Here is a 13,423-nt window from a genome sequence, read left to right as displayed (position 1 = left end):
CCCAAATCAAGATATTTAGAACATTCTAGCACCAAAGAATTTCCATCCCAGTAAAAATAGTGCCAAGAGGCCAGGCACAGTGGCTCATGCCTGTAATCCCAACACTTTGGGAGGCCAACGCCGGACACCTTGCTTGAGATCAGGAGTTTGAGACCAGCCTCTTGGCAACATGGTGAAACTAACCCTATTTCTACCAAAAAATACAAAAATTACCTTGACGTGGTGGCATGTGACTGTGGTCCCAAGTACTTGAGAAGCTGAGATGGAAGGATTGCTTGAGCCCAGGAAGTCGAAGTTGCAGTGAGCCATGATTGTGCCACTGCACTCCAACCTGGGTGACAGAGCGAGACCCTGTCTCAGAAATAAAATAAAATAAGACTGGGTGCGGTGGCTCACACCTGTAGTCCCAGCACTTTGGGAGGCCAAGGCAGGTGGATCATGAGGTCAGGAGTGCAAGACCAGCCTGAGCAACATGGTGAAACCCCATCTCTACTAAAAATACAAAAATTAGCCAGGCGTGGTGACGTGCACCTGTAATCCCAGCTACTCAGGAGGCTGGGGCAGGAGAATCACTTGAACCCAGGAGGTGGAGGTAGCAGAAAGCCAAGACTGCGCCACTGCACTCCAGCGTGGGCAACAGGGCGAGACTGTGTCTCAAAAATAAATAAATAAATAAAAATTTAAAAAAGAAAAAAATGATATGTGTACATGCATATGTGAGTATAGATGTATGTGCATGTATGTGTAGACGAAAAGCTATATAATAGTTTATCTCTATAATAGCACTCATCACTGTGTTTCAGGAGTCTGTTTAATTGACTCCCCACCAAACAATGAGGCCCTTAGGAGCACAGTTGTTGCCTTATTCACCTGGTATATATATATATATGTATATGTACTTATATATATATGTGTATGTATGTGTATATATGTGTGTGTGTATATATATATATATACTTGGTAGAAAATGTCTCATTGACAACTCAGAGCTTACAAAATATATACATACACCTATATAAAAAAAACTTCTGCCCTCTCCCCCATGAGTGGTTCTGGAGGGAGTAGCTGAGAGGGTCATCAGGACAGTGCCTATTTTCTCAAAGACACCTCCCTCCTCTCCCCACAGGTTCCCTGCTTCCAATTCTAATTCAGGGGTCTCAGTGGCAGGCCCCTTGGGGAAGAAAGGGGTCCTCCCCAAGCTTCCACCCCATCTTGCATTGGGCTGCAGGTGTGGAAGGGCTCGCTGAACTCTTTGTGGCAGCCCCACCCCCGTCCCCACTCCCCCATCCATTGTCCATGCTGGAACCGCAAGTGCGGAAGTGGGTAGGGTAGGCCCAGCTGGTCTGGGGCTGGCTCAGTCTGATGGTTGCACTCCCTGGAGGACCCCCAGGGCTAATGTCTCTGAGGTTGCAGAGTGCTGGCCTGGACTCCTCCAGCCTCCATCCCCATTTTGTTTAAAAAAGAAAGGAAGAAAGAAAGTGGGGGAGGCCAGAGGGAAAGGAATAGACATGGGGGAGAGACAAAGGTGGCCAGCTGGGGAGGGGAGCTCCTGGGCTCTCCCTGGCTGCCCCAGGGTGGGGCTGAGCCTCAGCTGGATTCAGGGTCTGAGGAGTCCCCTGAAGAGGAGGAGCTGGAGCTGCTGCCTATGGACTCATCTTCATCCTCATCATACTCCTCATTCACATCCCCTTCCTTGCTGCTGGACTCAGAGGAGTTCCTGCCATCCTCAGAGGAGTCCCCATTCTCATAGCCAGGCATGGTGGCATGTGCCTGTAGTCCCAGCTACTTGGGAGGCTGAGGTGGGAGGATCACTTGAGCCTGGGAGTTGAGGCTGCAGCGAGCCATGATTGCACCACTGCACTCCAGCCTGGGCGACAGAGAGAAACCCGGTCTCAAAACAAAAACAAAAACACATGTACACAAAACACCTTCTCATGAGTGTACCACAGCTGCTGGTTGGGGTGAGGGGTGGGCTTCTTGGAGATGTCTGACTTCTTGACATTCTTGATTAAGTTGGAATGATCCTTCCTGAAATGGGCCAGGTTTCACACTTTTTCTCCATCCTTGTCCTCATGGCCCTCGTTCTCTTTATCATCCTCCTAGGACTCTGACTTGGACTGCAGGATTGTTTGTCTGGACTCAGAGGAGTTCGAGTCCACAGCTTGGTCATGCTCTTACATTTATCAGAGATATACTCTTTCTAGGCTCTGCGGTCCTGGGGACAGAGACCCTTAACCCAGGCGTCCAGGTGCACCTTGTACACTTTCACTGCTCATTGGCCAACTTTTTGTAGTGCTCCTTCTGACTCCAGGAAATGGCTGCCAATTTCCATCCACCGTGAGCTCTGTCTGTGGCAGGTGTTTCAGCTCCCCATTGCATAGCAGTTCCTGGAAGAACTTCTGGTACTGGTTCACAAGGCTTCTTGCTTCCTCGCTGAAATTTCATCATCTTGGAAGAATCTGTAGCAGCTGGAAGTGCCCACATCTCACTCAGCTCTCTCTCATCACTTTCGGTCTTTGGCTCCCTTCTCAATTCACATCAGGTTCTCCTTGTGATTTCAGGTCACCTCCATGGCTGTCGAGGCCTTCAGCCAGTCATTCTTGAAGCAGGCCAGGTAGTTGCTGATGACGCTCTGTTGCCAGATCTCCTGTACTCTCTTGGGTGACTTGGGCGGCTTGCCGAGTTCCTGGCACTCCCTGCCTGGCTTGCTCTTGGGCCTTGTACTTGGCCTTCTCAGACAAGTCACTCCACCTTGGGGCCAGCATGCAGGCCGGCTCGCTCTCCAAGAACCCAGGCTGCTCCTCCTGCAGCTGCCACTGCTTTTCCAGGGGGCAGATGAGCATGGCCCACTGGGGGACAGAGATCCTTAACCCAGGGGTCCAGGTGCACCTTATATGCTTTTGCTGCTCATTGGCCAGCTTTTGTAGTGCTCCTTCTGAGTCCAGGAGATTGCTGCCAATTTCCATCCACCGAGAAGCCGCGTGGGCTTCTCAGAGGCTTCCTTACCCTCTTCCTGGGCTGGCTTCTGAAGGGGTGGGTTGCCCCTCCACACCTGTGGGTGATTCTCGTTAGGTGGAATGAGAGACTTGGAAAAGAAAGAGACGCAGAGAGAAAGTATAGAGAAAGAAAAAGGGGGCCCAGGGGACCGGCGTTCAGCATACAGAGGATCCACACCAGAACTGGCCTCCGAGTTCCCTTAGTATTTATTGATCATTATCGGGCGTGGCAGGATAATAGGATAATAGTGGAGAGAAGGTCAGAAGGTAAATGCGTGGACAAATGTCTCTGCATCATAAACAAGGTAAAGAAAAAAGTGCTGTGCTTTTGATGTGCATATACAAGAACATCTCAATGCCTTAAGGAGCAGTATTGCTGCCAGCATGTCCCACCTCCAGCCCTAAGGCGGTTTTCCCCATCTCAGTAGATGGAATATACAATTGGCTTTACACCGAGACATTCCATTGCCCAGGAAGAGCAGGAGACAGAAGCTTTCCTCTTATCTCAACTGCAAAGAGGCGTTCCTTCCTCTTTTACTAATCCTCCTCAGCACAGACCCTTTACGGTGTCGGGCTGGGGGATGGTCAGGTCTTTCCCTTCCCACAAGGCCATATTTCAGACTATCACATGGGGAGAAACCTTGGACAATACCTGGCTTTCCTAGACAGAGGTCCCTGCAGCATTCCGCAGTGTTTTGTGTCTCTGGGTACTTGTGATTAGGGAATGGTGATGACTCTTAACAAGCATGCTGCCTTCAAGCATTTGTTTAACAAAGCACACCCTGCACAGCCCTTAATCCATTTAACCCTGAGCTGACACAGCGCATGTTTCAGGGAGCACAGGGTTGGGGGTAGGGTTACAGATTAACAGCATCTCAAGGCAGAAGAATTTTTCTTAGTACAGAACAAAATGGAGTCTCCTATGTCTACTTCTTTCTACACAGACACAGTAACAATCTGATCTCTCTTTCTTTTCCCCACTGGCTTCTTGGAGGCCGGGCAGGTGGCGTGCTTCTTGTTGATGTTCAGCACCCTCTCCCCCCACAGGACCTGCTGCTGCTCCTCCTGGGGCAGTCTCCTGAGAAAAACGCAGCAGTTCCACCTCATAATCTTTTGTTTTCTGGTCGCACATAGGCATCCTTCTCCTTCCAGGAGAGCAGCTTCCACTGCTGGCCTCAAGGCATATCATGCGCTCAGTGCTGGGCACATCCTTTATGTTGGCCATGAGCTCTGCACAGTACAGTGAGTAGCTGTTCCAAGGTGGCTTGGTGGGTCGCCCATCAAATTTGTCCTTGAGCTGGTGTTCAGCCTTGGCAAGGGTAGACTTGGTGGGGCCCTCCTCAATGATGTTCGGCTCAGGGTGCTCCTCGATATAGGTCTGCATGATCTCCTTGTACTACTTCCACTGCTCCTGGAGCCTCATGAATCCATTTCAGCCGTTTTTTTTTTTTTTGTCTGAGAGCTGAGACTACTACTTCCCCAGAAAGTTCTTCACCTCCTTTGTAGGGGCATCTGGCCACACTTTAAAATACACCTTCTTGGCCAGGCACAGTGGATCATGCCTGTAAGCTCAGCACTTTGGGAGGCCAAGGTGGGTGGGTTGCTTGAGCCCAGGATTCAAGACCAGCCTGAGCAACATAGTGAAATCCTATCTCTACACAAAATGTTTAAAAATCAGCTGGGTGTGGTGGTGTGTGCCTGTAGTCCCAGCTACTTGGGAGGCTGAGGTGGGAGGACCACTTGAGCCTGGGAGATTGAGGCTACAGTGAGCTGTGATTGCACCACCATACTGCAGCCTGGGTGACAGAATGAGACCTCGTCTCAAAACAAAACCCCAAAAACACACATACACTAAAGTCCTTCTTCCGATGGGTGTACCACAGCTGCTGGGTGGGGGAGTTGAGCTTCTTGGGGATGTCTGGCTTCTTGGCATTCTTCATTAAGTTGGGATGATCCTTCCTGAAATGAGCCAGGTTTCACTCAAACTCTGTTTCTCCCTTGGAAAGTCCTGAATATATTTCATTTTCATCTTCTCAGGCAGCTCCTTTTATTTCTTGGATAGAATCTTTGTGAAGTCCAGGTTACTTATCTCAGGGTGGAGTTTTGCACACTTGGCCTGCTTCTCCATGAAGAAGTGGAAATAAGGGATCAGGGACTTCTTTGGGAAGTCTGGGTGTTGTTTGAGTTTTTTGTGTTTAACCTTTTTAAGGATTTTTAACATGTTTCTGGCATTGAGGATCAATTCTGTCAAAGTGCACAACTTCCTCACCTTGTCAGAAATTTTCACACATTTAGGCCAGGCACAGTGGCTCATGCCTGTAATCCCAGTACTTTGGAAGGCCAAGGTGGGAGGATTGCTTAAGGCTGGGAGTTTGAGACCAGCCTGGCCAACACCCATTTCTGACCCCAACTCTACAAAAAAAAATTTTTTTTTAATTAGCCCAGTGTGATGACTCACACCTGTGGGCCTAGCTACTCAAGAAACTGAGGCAGGAAAATTGCATGAGTCCAGGAGTTTGAGGCTGCAGTCAGCTATGATCATATCAGTCCACTCCAGCCTGGGTGATAGAATGAGATCCTGTCTAGAAAACAAAACAAAGCCAAAAAGAAGAAGAAGGAGAAGGAGACGAAGGAGAAAAAAGAAATCTCTACCCATTGAACTTGTCGTGTCTCCAGAAATCTTTAAATGCTACTTTGTCCCCATATGTGATTAGGTGGTTTTGAACTTGTAACTGCTATTGGTTGGAAGGTTATTCTTTATGCATTCCAGCAAAGTCAGCATGTCTTCCTGGGACCAGTGGTCTTGGCCTTTGAAGGCGGCCATTTCCAGGTCAGTGGGGGATGGGCTTCTCTGTTCATCCTCCAGCTGTCCAGCCACCTCCTTGGTTGTGCTGGCAGCAACCCAGGGTCAAAGTCACTTTGCCTTTAGAAGACATGCCAGTCCCTGCTCAGACAGGCTGAGAGATGAGGGGCTTTCTATCCCTTGCCACCTCCCAAAGGGGAGGGAGGGACGCAGGTCCACACTCTCAGAGAGATCCAGCCAAGACCCTATTAGACTTAATGGATCTGTGGATATGAGAGTGTGCCTCTCCTCTTTTTCCTAACTCTTACCCCAGCTCCTGCAGTCCAGCTCAACAGCATGTACCCTCCCCTTCCCACAGGAAAACTGCTCCCAGCTCCTGGTGTATAATACTCAGTGAATGTTTGTAGAATGAATGAATAAATCGCTCAATGTTTTTATGTGTTTATTGCCTTTTTTTTTTTTTAAGATGGAGTCTCCCTCTGTCACCCAGGCTGACTTGCAGTGGCGCCATCTCGTCTTACTGCAACCTCCGCCTCCGGGTTCATGTAATTCTCCTGACTTAGCCTCTCGAGTAGCTGGGACTATAGGCACCTACCACCATGCCTGGCTGTTTTTTTTTTTTTTTTTTTTTTTTTTTTTTGTATTTTTAGAAGAGATGGGGTTTCACCATCTTGCCCAGGATGGTCTTGAACTCCTGACTTCAAGTGACCTGCCCACATTGGCCTCCCATAGTGCTGGGATTACAGGCATGAGCCACCAGGCCTGACCTATTGTCTATTTTTATATCTTTTACGAAATGTTACTTCTGCCCTTTAAAAATTGGATTAGTTGTCTTTTTATTATTGAATTACTTATATATCCTAGATGTAAGTCCTTAGTCACGGGTATGTTTTGCAAATATTTTCTCCCAGTCTGTAGCTTGCCTCTGAATTTTCTTTTCTTTTCTTTTTTTTTTCTTTTTTTTTTGAGACAGAGTCTCTCTCTGTTGCCCAGGCTGGAGTACAAGGGCTCAATCTTGGCTCACTGCAACCTCCACCTCCTGAGTTCAAGCGATTTTTGTGCCTCAGCCTCACCAGTAGCTGGGACCACAGGCATGTGCCACCACACCTGGCTAACTTTTGTATTTTTTGAAGAGACAGGATTTCACCATGTTGGCTAGGCTGGTTTTGAACTCCTGGCTCAAGTGATCCACTTGCCTCGGTCTTCCAAAGTGCTGGGATTACAGGCGAGAGCCACCGCGCCCAGCCACCTGTGCATTTTCTTAATTGGCTTTTGATGAGCAGAAGTTTTTAGTTTAAAGAAATTTCAATTTATCAAATGTTTCTTTTGTGATTTTGCCTTCTGAAACATAGAAACTCTTGCTTACTCTTGAGTCCTGAAGATATTCTTCTATATTTGCCTCCAAAAGCTTTATGATTTTACCTTTTATTTACTAAAGGCAATGTTAGAGGTACACTGATAAATATTTGTATATTTATTTATTATTTATTTTTGAGGTTTTTTTGAGACAGAGTCTCACTCTGTTACCCAAGCTGGAGTGCTGTGGTGTGATCACAGCTCACTGTCTCTACAAAAAACATTTTTTTAAAGACATGCAAAATAAAAGAAATTATTTGTCTATCAATGAATCTGCTCTGTTTATCAGTGCAGATTATTGAGGGAAACTTTTATGAATGACTCAGTTTTACTCACCTCCTATTATACCCCATCAAAGCTGATAAGGAAACTGGAAAGGTAAGATCATTTGAATTAAAACATTTTTTTAAAATTTTTATTTACTTTTTATATATGTTTTAAGGCTAGTCAAGCAGAGCAATGGGAATGGAGAAGGAACAAAGATATCTGTAACTGGTTGTGATCGATTAGTTGTAAACACCATTGCACTCAGATCAGCCTTGAATTTATTTGGACCAGTGATCTCCAATCAGTAAAAAATGTTGAGTGCGTGCTCCTCATATATGCATATTCACTTATCTAGAAATTATATATAGACTACTCCACTCATTGTGAACTTTAAGAATATATGGAATTTATTTTCATTGCTTTTTGTTTGTTTGTTTGTTTTTTGAGATAGGGTTCCTGTTGCCCAGGCTGGAGTGCAATGGCATGATCACAGCTCCCTGCAGCCTTCAACTCCTGGGTTCAGGTGATTTCCCCACCTCAGCCTCCCAAGTAGCTGGGGCTATAGGCACAAGCTGCCATGCCTGGCTAATTTTTGTATTTTTTGCAGAGACAGGACTTCGCCACATTGCCCAGGCTGGTCTCAAACTCTTGGGCTCAAGTGAGCCTCCCACCTCAGCCTCCCAAAGCACTGGGATTATAGGCTTGAGCCACCACGCCTGACCTGGAATTTATTTTTTTAAATGGAATTTTAAAAGAATAAAATAAAGATAAAAATATTTAAAACTTATTTTAATTTATTGTTAAGGCTACAAAAGTTATTTCTTCTTCTCTGTAGCTTGTGTGGAATTCATCCTTTGAGTAAGAGAAGAATGAGCTTTGTGATTTTCTTGTTGTCATCTTGTGCTTATTTATCTTCAATCAGCAGCTTTGCTGTGGGAATCTTCAGAGGTTCATTTTTCTTTATATGAAAGTTAATTTCATTAAAATTGAAGAATAGAATCTGTAAATCCACATACATGGGAACACAGTAAAGTATGACCAAAGCAGATATCTAGCTGAGTTACCCCCAAAGTGAAGCCCACTGTAAAGTCTTCTTTGCAGATAGTTCATTTGGGAATATGGTCACAAGGAATAAAAATGCAGGTCAGGGGAGTGAAACAGAGAAGCAGGGAAAACCCATACAAGAACCTGTTCCCAAGTTGCCCCTCCATGACCCCAGCTAAGGGGGATTGGTGCTCCATCTCACTGGGATATTTTGGGGAGCCTCACAGGGTTCATTTCGGAAAATGTGTCTGTAGGACACAAAAGAAGCATTTATCCATCAGCTCCTGCGTCCCATTGGTCAAGAATAGCTTCAAGGGCATAAACACTCCTGCTCTTCTGGTTTACTCAAAGGGGATTCCCAAGTCCCAGAGCAGAAGAGTTAGATGTACAGTGAGGCCCATGTTAGTGCCAGTGTGATACTGGTCCCACAGCAGTAGCCGGAGCTGACACTTAGTGGGCCAAGAAAATCTTGAAGAGGTGTTCAAGAAGTGTCCGACACAGCAGATGAACAATAGCAGCAACAACAACAACAAAAAGATTGCATTTTCAATTCCTTAAGCATTGTGGAACTCTCTCTGAGTACCTCCTATATGACACATGCTATATGGTCATTTGGGTAGTGAGCAAGGGGAAAGCTTTGTTTATTTGTTATTTTCCATTTTTTTCTTTTTTTAACTTCTTTTTACTAAATATAAATAAAAGTTAGAATGACTTATTGCCTTATTCCAGTGGAAATTCTTCCATACCCATTGGGGGTTTAGACTACCAAGAAAAATATAATAGAGGAAGTAAGTTGCTTCTGTTGAAAAAAAAATTTAAGCGGTGCAATCCAAAGCCAAAACCATTAAGATTTTCTAGTGCTTGTTAACAATGTTTTAAAGCCCAATATTTGGAATGATTTATGTCTTTGCATTACCTTATTAGTATGGATGATGGGGTATTGGCAGAATAGAATCTAAACATTTATCATATACAGGAAATAATAGCTGCTATTCAAAAATGTGTGTAAAAGGCAAAACAATCTAGATCTTGTAAGTCTGGGCATCAAGCCAGACCATCAGAGGGCAATTTTCTTGGATTGTTTTGGTCCCTGAAGGAGCCCTTTTATTAAATTATGATTTGGCATGATCCTCATGGCTTGCATTGAAGGAACCAATAAGAAACAGCTGAAGCTAACTCGCTGTTACATTTTCTTTAGGGATGTTTTTGGAGCTATATACATTACATTAGCCAATACCCCTTGACTTTCTCCTGAGGACTGGTACACTGATATATAATTAGTTAAAATATATTTTAATCTTATATTCAATAGGCAAAGTTACTCTTTTTTTTTTTTTGAGACGGAGTCTCGCTCTGTCACCCAGGCTGGAGTGCAGTGGCATCATCATGCTCACTACAAACTCCGCCTCCTGGGTTCCAGCGATTCTCCTGCCTCAGCCTCCTGCGTAGCTGGGATTAGAGGTGCCCACCACCATGCCTGGCTAATTTTTGTATTTTTAGTAGAGATGGAGTTTCACCATGTTGGCCGGGCTGGCCTCGAACTCCTGACCTCAGGTGATCCGCCCACCTTGGCCTCCCAAAGTGCTGGGATTACAGGCATGAGCCACGGCGCCCAGTCAGTTACTCTTGAAAATAATTGTGTTTTCTATTTTCCTTTGTCCACCAGGAAGTTTAGTGTTTAGCTCGCCGCTACTTTTAATAAATGTGGAAGACTGAAGAGCATGCGTTTTAGTGTACTAATACTTTATTGGCTTTATCTTATTATTGGATCCTTATTTTTCCTACTCCATTATATTTTTAAGTAAGAAAGAAAATCTGATGAAATTGTATGCATTCTTTAAAAGCAGCCTCAAGTCTGTTTTGTAGTTAAACTAGGCATAATTAAAAAAATAAAAATACCATTTTGATGTCCTGAAATCCATATGAATAACATAAATCTGAGTGGTTATGACATATTTTAGAAATTTAAAATCACTGGAAAATCTAAAGCCACTAACATTTACATACAGTGATATTTTCTCTTTACTCTCAAACTTTTTTTTACATGTTGGAGCCAATTAAATAGCATTCCTTGATTCCCTTCCCAGTTCAAAACAATTGGTAAATAAGATATGGGAGACAAACAAATGGAGATGAAAATGTCATCTCTGTCACTGATAAAAGGGACTGGAAACATGACTTCAGAACTGTGATCCAAAGGGCTTGGTAACACTCCACTGCCATTAATAGATTTTCCCACCAGGGTCTGGTATAGATCGATTTCAGGTCTTCCCAACAGGGCAGAGCCTACCTGGGCAGCTGACCATCCAGCAAAGAGCAGGCCCTAGTTCACCCTCTCTTTGGGTTGCCAGATTCCAAAGAACACATCCCAGTAGGGGCTGAGCTGCACTGCTCATTCCTTCTCCCAAAGACACCAGTTAGAGAAGTTAGTCCTTTTCTGGGGTTGGGAGGAAAGAAGATCTGAGGCAGGAATGACAGCCGAGTGGGGTGTTTAATGGTTGTTGTTAGTATGGTGGGCAGGACAGGTCTTGGTTGGACTGTTGTATGCATTGTAAACTCTTCAGTATCCCTGAATGGTGGGCCTGTCACTTAACAACCAAAATCGCCTCCACGTATTTCCAAATGTACCTCAGTGCCCCAACAGGGTTGAGAACTTTGCTTTAGAGGAAGTTTCCTCATAGGAACAGGAGGTCTACGTCATATATGGGAAATGAGGGGGAAGAGGGTGACAGAGATGAAAGTTCCTTGCTAACAGTAACGTCTTTATTATTAACTTTCTGTGAGCTGTACATTTTTAAACGAATTCCTTAGAACGAGAGTGATGTAGCGGGGCACAGTGGCTCACATCTGTAATCCCTGCACTTTGGGAGGCCGAGGTGGGCGGATCACTTGAGGCCAGGTGGTCAAGACTAGTCTGGCCAACATAGGGAAACCCCATCTCTTCAAAAAATAAAAAAATAATAATAATTAGCTGGACATAGTGGCACACGCCTGTAGTCCCAGCTACTCAGGAGGCTGATGCATGAGAAGTGCTCTAACCCAGGAGGTGGAGGTTGCTGTGAGCCGAGATTGTGCCATTGCACTCTAGCTTGGGTAACAAAGCCGAGTCTGTCTCAAAAAAAAAAAAAAAAAAAAAAGAGTCACATAAGGTGGCCTCATTCTGGTCCTGCCTTGCATCCCCAACAAGAAAGGTCAGGGTGGCATGTAAGGAAGACAGTCAGCCACCAGATGCATTTCAGTGGCTTCTAACGGTTAGGATAGGTATTCCTTTACATGTGATCTCAGGGACTATCACATGGGAGCTGCAGTCGTTTGAACCCTGACAAAGTTCACAACAACTAAAGTGGAGGAAAAGGGCACACATAGAAAATGTCAAGGGGATGCTTGAAGGGCAGGGGGTGAGGCTGCCTCTAGACAAAAAATAAAGATAATATCTGCCCCATGTGTTCACAATTTTAGCCATACAGAGGGACTAAAAGGTTAACATTTCCAACTGCCATTTTCACTCTGAATCCATCACTCCTAGAGATCAAACAATCACTAGGAGGCAATGGGACTGCAAGGCTGGGGAAATGTACCATGCTACCTCTAATTCCCTTATATCCTTGAGATAACCTTGAGGTATCTCCAATCTTAAAAGGAATATCTGGCCACGTTTGCTGTGGATGACTTAAGGAAAACAGATTAACAGAGTGAAATATAACAACCAAAGTTGTGGTTTATAATTGACTTAGGGCTTTGGAGAGGGCAACACATCTGTCATTACTTTGCAAACACAAAGTGACTTACAAATAGAGCTGAAATCCCTGCTAATAATCACCTGCTGTTTATTTCCCTCTGACGATCTGCATTAGATCCACCTGTTGAAGGGAGCTCTCGTTTAAAACCTGTGTTCCACTGGATACCTAACTAACTAGAATCTCTAGGGGTGAATCCCTGAAACTTTCCAGTCTAATAGTTCCCTCAGGTGACCTGTGTGCACGTTGAAGACTGAGAGCCACTGTAATACAGGTAACTTTCTTAAAAGGGTGTACTCTGTGTGTATAGGACATAGGCATACCCTGTGCCTGAAGGACTTTAGAACAGCCATTCTTAAAAGGAGTGGAGTCTATGCCATTACCTAGAAAGCTGGAGTGGGATCAGGCTTTTATATCCAAGAACTTAAAGGACATGCTGGCAAGTGCTGTCATTTCCATCAGGGGACAGATTCCTACTGAGCCCACACAGGGGCAGTCCCTTTAAGGAGGGATTGGCCTCATGGGAGGATGTCTGCAGAGATGTCTGTGAAGGCTGGGTTCAAAGTTTATAGAGTGGGCTGGGTGCGGTGGCTCACGCCTATAATCCCAGCACTTTGGGAAACTGAGGCAAGAAGATCACTTGGGCCAGGAGTTCAAGAGAAGCCTGGGCAACATAGCAAGATTTTGTCTCTAAAACAATTAAAAATTGGCTGGGCGCAGTGGCTCACGCCTGTAATCCCAGCACTTTGGGAGGCCGAGGCGGGCGGATCATGAGGTCAGGAGTTTGAGACCAGCCTGGCCAACATAGTGAAACCCCGTCTCTACTAAAAATACAAAAATTAGTCAGGTGTGGTGGCATGTAAAAATACAAAAATTAGTTAGGTGTAGTCCCAGTTACTCTGGAGGCTAAGGCAGGAAAATCGCTTGAACCCAGGAGGTGGAGGTTGCAGTGAGCTGAGACCACACCATTGCACTCCAGCCTAGGTGACAGAGTGAGACTCTGTCTCAAAAAAAAAAAAAAATTAAAAATTAAAAAATTCACCGAGTGTGGTAGCCCTTGTCTGTAGTCCTAGCTACTCAGGAGGCTGAGACAGGGGAGGATTGCTTAAGCCCGGGAATTTGAGGCTGCAGGGAGGTATGATTATGCCCCTGCACTCTGGCCTGGGTGACAGAGTGAGACCCTGTCTCTAAAAAAAGATTGTGGGGTATAGTGAAGAGCT

At 45.2% G+C, this 13,423-nt stretch overlaps 1 pseudogene; it reads right to left on the bottom strand.

Moving 5' to 3' along the window:
- Nucleotides 1-1,587: 1,587 nt before the first annotated feature.
- LOC129033631 (nucleolar transcription factor 1-like) lies at nt 1,588-4,434 on the bottom strand (annotated as a pseudogene).
- Nucleotides 4,435-13,423: the final 8,989 nt, after the last annotated feature.

Source organism: Pongo pygmaeus, chromosome 2, assembly GCF_028885625.2.
Source record: "Pongo pygmaeus isolate AG05252 chromosome 2, NHGRI_mPonPyg2-v2.0_pri, whole genome shotgun sequence".
NCBI classification, from domain to species: Eukaryota; Metazoa; Chordata; class Mammalia; order Primates; family Hominidae; genus Pongo; species Pongo pygmaeus.
Note: the sequence above shows the minus strand (reverse complement) of the source record. Positions and strands in the feature narration are given on the sequence as shown.